Genomic DNA, 5,815 nt, shown 5'->3' with positions numbered 1-5,815 from the left:
GAAAACTATTGAGATCAAATGTTTCATTGATGAGAGAATGTACAGTATGTCGGCAAAAATCTCTTGTTCCATCTTCTCCCACTGCCAGCCAGTGGGCTTCCTCTCACTACCATATTTGGTATTGAGTGGAAGCACCAAGCGGATGCTTAACATTTCTACATCGGGTGAAATATCACTCATATTGTTTTTTAATAGTGTATAACGAGTCAACATCAAAAGTAACTAACAAAGTATTCTCAGGGAAAGGATAACATACCAGGAAGTGATGTTGCAGGCTAGCTCAGTGCTGCCCTCTCGGAGTAACTCAAGTTGTAGGCACACTGGGCTACTGCAGGCTGTCATTATCCTTGTATCGTCTGTGTGCGATTTTAAAGTAAATCGGTTCAAAGACATACATCTGGTGTATTAAAAGCAATTTCTTCCTTGGTGGCTTCAATGAGAGGGGGCAGTCGTTCTCCGCTGTTCGCAGGTCATGGTGTTCTGAGTTTGGATTTGTGTTGCGGTTCCTGTCCATTAGTGTTTTGTGTGGACCACAGGAAGAATAGCTGCTGCTTCTTCTGTAGCAAATGGGAATCTGAAATAAATATCCACCTCAGAGAGTGGTTCCCCCAGCCCTGTAGAGGGGGGGGGGGTGGCGCTCTCAGGGGGTGTAGTGGCCCACCAGAGACCTGGTGTGCCACTCACTCCGCAGGCCACACGGGGGGGAATTGCTGGGGTTCCTGTAGCCGAGTGTATGTGGAGAGCCGAGCGAGTGTTGTTTTGGGGCCAGGGAGGGGTGTGAGAGAGGTGTCCCGGGGGAGTGTTCTCCTCTCTGCTGGGTGTTGAAGCCGTACACAGACTGGGGCTCCCCTCCTCACAAAGGCCACGAAACATCTGTGAAACTGACAAACACACACACCACTTTGAGTATCAATCTCTTTCACGCACACTGAAGCAATAGCATTTGACAACTCATCCATGAAAATAGAACACACTGAACTTCTAGTTTAGTATGTGTACTCTATTAACAGGAGTTAAATCCAGTCTGTGTTGATACTCGACTCCTCTTCTTGGCTCAAGGGAAGCCAGAGACGACAGATGTCAGCCAGTCCGTTCTTAAGTGTCATTGGTAGCATCTGGGAGGCAGGATTGCAGAGGGTGTTGAGAGGCACAGAGTAATTACTGGGAGTGTGTTTTCTCACAATGACAGGAGCCAGGGTGTCACTGTCAGTAGTCCTTGTGGGGACATTAGCAGTGTCACTCCACCCAGCCCCTCTCTGCTCTTCACTGACAAGTACTTTAACCCCCATTGATCAACCGAGCTCTCATAAGAGACCTGATTAGCTGGTCAAGCTAAAGTCATGTCTATGAACCTGAACCCGGGTTCAGTACAACACTGAAACTGAACTAGAGTATTTAGCAAAAACATAATGTCAGCATGGTAGGACAAACCACATAAAATGAAACCTCAATGATATCCACAGTATGGACTCTGAAAGGCTGTCTGTGCTTGTTTTTCTGGGCTCACATGCCAGGATGCAATAGAAGGCTGTCTAAGCTGCACCCCACTGCTGTAAAGGCTACACAACAGTTGAACACCATTGTCCCTCTGGTCTGCCCTCTAGTGCCCCCTCTCACCTGGTTGTTGAACAGCACGTAGATGACAGGGTTGATGACGGTGCTGCTCTTAGCCAAGATGGTGGGCACCACGCTGGCCACAGGGGTGACCAGGCCTGACCGGCCGAAGGTGGCCACTAGGGCCATGACGCCGTAGGGCATCCAGCATAACAGGTAGCACGACACCATGGACAGCACCATGATCAGGATGTGCTGCTCTCGCCTCTGGGCCAACTGCAGGTTGGTCTTAGCCACCTGGGAACAGGAGGGAGAGAAGAGTTGGAATTGTATTATTGTTGCTATTATCAATGTGTAGCACCCACTTGTAATGCTGTGGTGCTAGTCATGCATGTTAGGGGTTCAAAGACAGTGGATCTTATGTAATGTGTGAAAGAGCTAAACGATTAACTGTGTCAATTTCACTTCTCAGAACAGAAGGTTCTTCTGCATCATGTCTTGGGGTTAAAAGTAGCCCAGTCCTGGCATGAGACCTCCCCAGAGTTGATTTAACATTGTGTAATGTCCTAATGTAGCTAATGAGCATGGCCGACTAGGGATATACCAGCCAATCAGGAGTAATAACAATGTCAGTTCCTGTAAAACGTTTCCTCCCTGTCTGTCACCAGACACCTCTTAGATGCTCAATTAGACTGAGCCTTGTAGCCCATTACCGGTGTTATAAACACAATGTTCAACCATGTAGTGGCAAGAAAAAATGTGAACCCTTTGGAATTACCTGGATTTCTGCATAAATTGGTCATAACATTTGATCTTCATCTAAGTCACAACAAGACAAACATAGCGTGCTTAAACTAATAGCACAAACTGTATTTCTCATCTATATTGAATACATAATTTAAACATTCACAGTGTAGGTTGTAAAAAAGTATGTGAACCCCTAGGCTAATGACGTCTCCAAAAGCTAAAGCTAATTGGAGTCAGCTAACCTGGAGTCCAATCAATGAGACAAGATTGGAGATGTTGGTTAGAGCTGCCCCATTTAAAACAAAAATAATACATTTGAGTTTGCTATTCACAAGAAGCATTGTTTGATGTGAACCATGCCTCGAACAAAAGAGATCTCAGAAGACCTAAGAATTGTTGACTTGCATAAAGCTGGAAAGGGTTACAAAAGTATCTCTAAAAGCCTTGATGTTCATTAGTCCACGGTAAGACAAATTGTCTATAAATGGAGAAAGTTCAGCATTGTTGCTACTCTCCCTAGGAGTGGCCGTCCTGCAAAGACGACAGCAAGAGCACAGCGCAGAATGCTCAATGAGGTTAAGAAGAATCCTAGAGAGTCAGCTAGACTTACAGAAATCTCTGGAACATGCTAACATCTCTGACGAGTCTACGATACGTAAAACACTAAATAAGAATGGTGTTCATGGAGGACCCCACGGAAGAAGCCCCTGCTGTCCAAAAGAAACATTGCTGCACGTCTGAAGTTTGCAAAAGTGCACGAGGATGTTCCACAGCGATACTGGAAAAATATTATGTGGACAGATGAAACTACAGATGAGTTGTTTGGAAGGAACACACAACACTATGTGTGGAGAAGAAAATAAAAGTGTTGATGGAATTTATATGAATGACTAGAATAATCCACTCTGAACCCTGAAGCCGTATAATCGTATGAGTATGAAATTGATTAGAATTATGTATGACCATAGTCTGGACAATATGTCTATAAACCTTATTTGAATAACAGACAGACTGTCTGAGCAAGATTCAGTGGCTGGGGCCACTGAGAGTACTTCCCAGTCTTCCTATCTTGAGGGAGGAGGGGGAGTAAGTCTCACGGAATCCCCTAATCTTGTCGGCTGGGTAGCAGGACATTGTGTGCTAAGGTTGGTGAGAATGTGTGTGCGTATGGTTGTGTTAGTGTGAATGTGTGTGCGTGTGTTAGTGAGTGTGAATGTGTGTTCATGACAAGCCAGTATAAAATTAATTGTTTTGTACCATAGAGTAGCGCGCTCTCGTAAATAAACTTTCTGACTATTGTAGCTGGGCCTCCGTCTGATTCATTTCAACCAGTTTCCTACAAATTCTGGGTTTCAGGCTGAGTAGTTAATTGAATTGGGTTTATGAACATTGAGAACATAATTCTCGTGACAAAAAGTGACAGCACACCAACACCTCATCCCAACTGTGAAGTATGGTGGAGGGAGCATCATGGTTTGGGGCTGCTTTGCTGCCTCAGGGCCTGGACAGCTTGCTATCATAGACAGAAAAATGAATTCAAGTTTATCAAGGCATTTTGCAGGAAAATGTCAGGCTATCTGTCCACCAATTGAAGCTCAACAGAAGTGGTCCTGTTGTGTCACCCAACGACCCAAAACAAAGTAGTAAATCAACAGAATGGCTTCAGAAGAAGATACGCCTTCTGGAGTGGCCCAGTCAGAGTCCTGACCTCAACTCAAGAGAGCAGTTCACACCAGACATCCCAAGAATATTGCTGAACTGTAAGTTTTGTTAAGAGGAATAGTCCAAAATTCCTCCTGATCGTTGTGCAGGTCTGATCCGCAATTACAGAAAACGTTTGGTTGAGGTTATTGCTGCCAAAGGAGGGTCAACCAGGTATTAAATCCAAGGGTTCACATACTTTTTCCAACCTGCACTGTGAATGTTTACACGGTGTGTTCAATAAAGACATGAACATATAATTGTCTGTGTGTTATTAGTTTAAGCAGACTCTGTTTGTCTATTGTGACCTAGATGAAGATCAGTTCAAATGTATGCAGAAATCCTGGTATTTCCAAAGGGTTCGACAAAAGGGCTCAATGTTTATTGCCTGGTACATTCTTTAATCTATCCCAGACCCACAGTGGTAGCAAGTACTGAGGAGCTTCTATCCTGGAGGTGCAGGCTGATCTAGTCAGGAAATGGATAAAAGGTCATTTGTGACACCTGGGGATTTGGTCATGCAATGGAGTAACACATTCGGATGCATTAGTAACGTGTGCACTATATAGCGAGGCACAGTTGTGGCATGATACATCGCTGTGAGAGTTGAGACAATGAGAGAGCCTTTCACAACCAGCAGTGTGCCTGGAATTAAGATGTGCAGCGAGGCCCAACCATAAGGTTATATACGTATATACCATCATAAATTGATTATGAAAAGTCTGAGCACAAGTCATAATTTAACCAACTGTTGGCCTAATGATCTGAAGCAGGGTTTCCCAAACTCGGTCATGGTTTTCACCCTAGAAGTATACACCTGATTCAAATAGTCAAAGCTTAATGATGAGTTGGTTATTTGAATCAGCTGTGTAGTGCTAGGGCAACAACCAACATGTGCACCCAGGGGGGGCCCCAGGACCGAGTTTGGGAAACCCTGATGAAGGATTTGTATTACCTTTTGACAGTAAAGTAGCCTAGCTCTAGGTTATAAAAAAAACGTTATTAGTTAAAAACTAGTCCCTGCAACAAATACATGAGGACATTGAGGACAGCCTGTAGTGTAGTCTAGGCTACATGGCTTTTGTCGCATGTTGAAATATTAGAAAACTCACTGAAAAACGAATTGGCGAAACCGTACCACTTGCAACCATGGTGTCCAATGAGCCATCTTCCTTGGATACTTGCCGCGAAACTGAACGGAGTTCCGAAAACACACACGAGGATGTCGCTCACTCTGATGTTCAACAGAATGGGGTTGGTGGGCGTCCAAAGCGACCGAAACTTTGCGAAGATAAGGAGGACAAGAAGGTTGAGGAATCCCAACTCCAAAATGAGCCCAAGACATACTGCCACCACCGTGTGGCCAGTCCTGCTCAGGCCGAAGGAGTCCTGGGGCACCAAGGTGTCCCCATCACTGACATTGGTGCTTAGGTTGGAAGCCCCTCTGTTAGTGGTGCTGAAATTCAGAACTGGTATGCGAACAACCATAGCGCACGCGGGCTAAACTAGGAACAATTGGGGTCGAAGCTGTCTCACGCATTCAAACTCGCGTACATGCTCGCCAACAGTCTTGGTGACAAAAAAAGACATACAGTACTCCCAGTTAGTATCTCGCTCCAAACTGGGTGACCTCAGTGCAAGATAGTGAGTGTCTTCGCACCCCCTTAGAAGTCAACCAGGTAAGGTTACTTATCCAGTGGACCATGTCTCTGTGCATATGCTGCGTTCACACAGGCAACCCAATTCTTATCTTTTATTCACTAATTGGTCTTTTGACCAATCTGATGTGAAAATATGATGTGATTGGTCAAAA

General features: G+C 44.9%; 1 pseudogene; it reads right to left on the bottom strand.

Annotated features, from left to right (window-relative positions):
- Window positions 1-640: 640 nt before the first annotated feature.
- LOC120061958 lies at window positions 641-5,490 on the bottom strand (annotated as a pseudogene).
- Window positions 5,491-5,815: the final 325 nt, after the last annotated feature.

The sequence above is a fragment of the Salvelinus namaycush genome, chromosome 17, assembly GCF_016432855.1.
Source record: "Salvelinus namaycush isolate Seneca chromosome 17, SaNama_1.0, whole genome shotgun sequence".
NCBI classification, from domain to species: Eukaryota; Metazoa; Chordata; class Actinopteri; order Salmoniformes; family Salmonidae; genus Salvelinus; species Salvelinus namaycush.
Note: the sequence above shows the minus strand (reverse complement) of the source record. Positions and strands in the feature narration are given on the sequence as shown.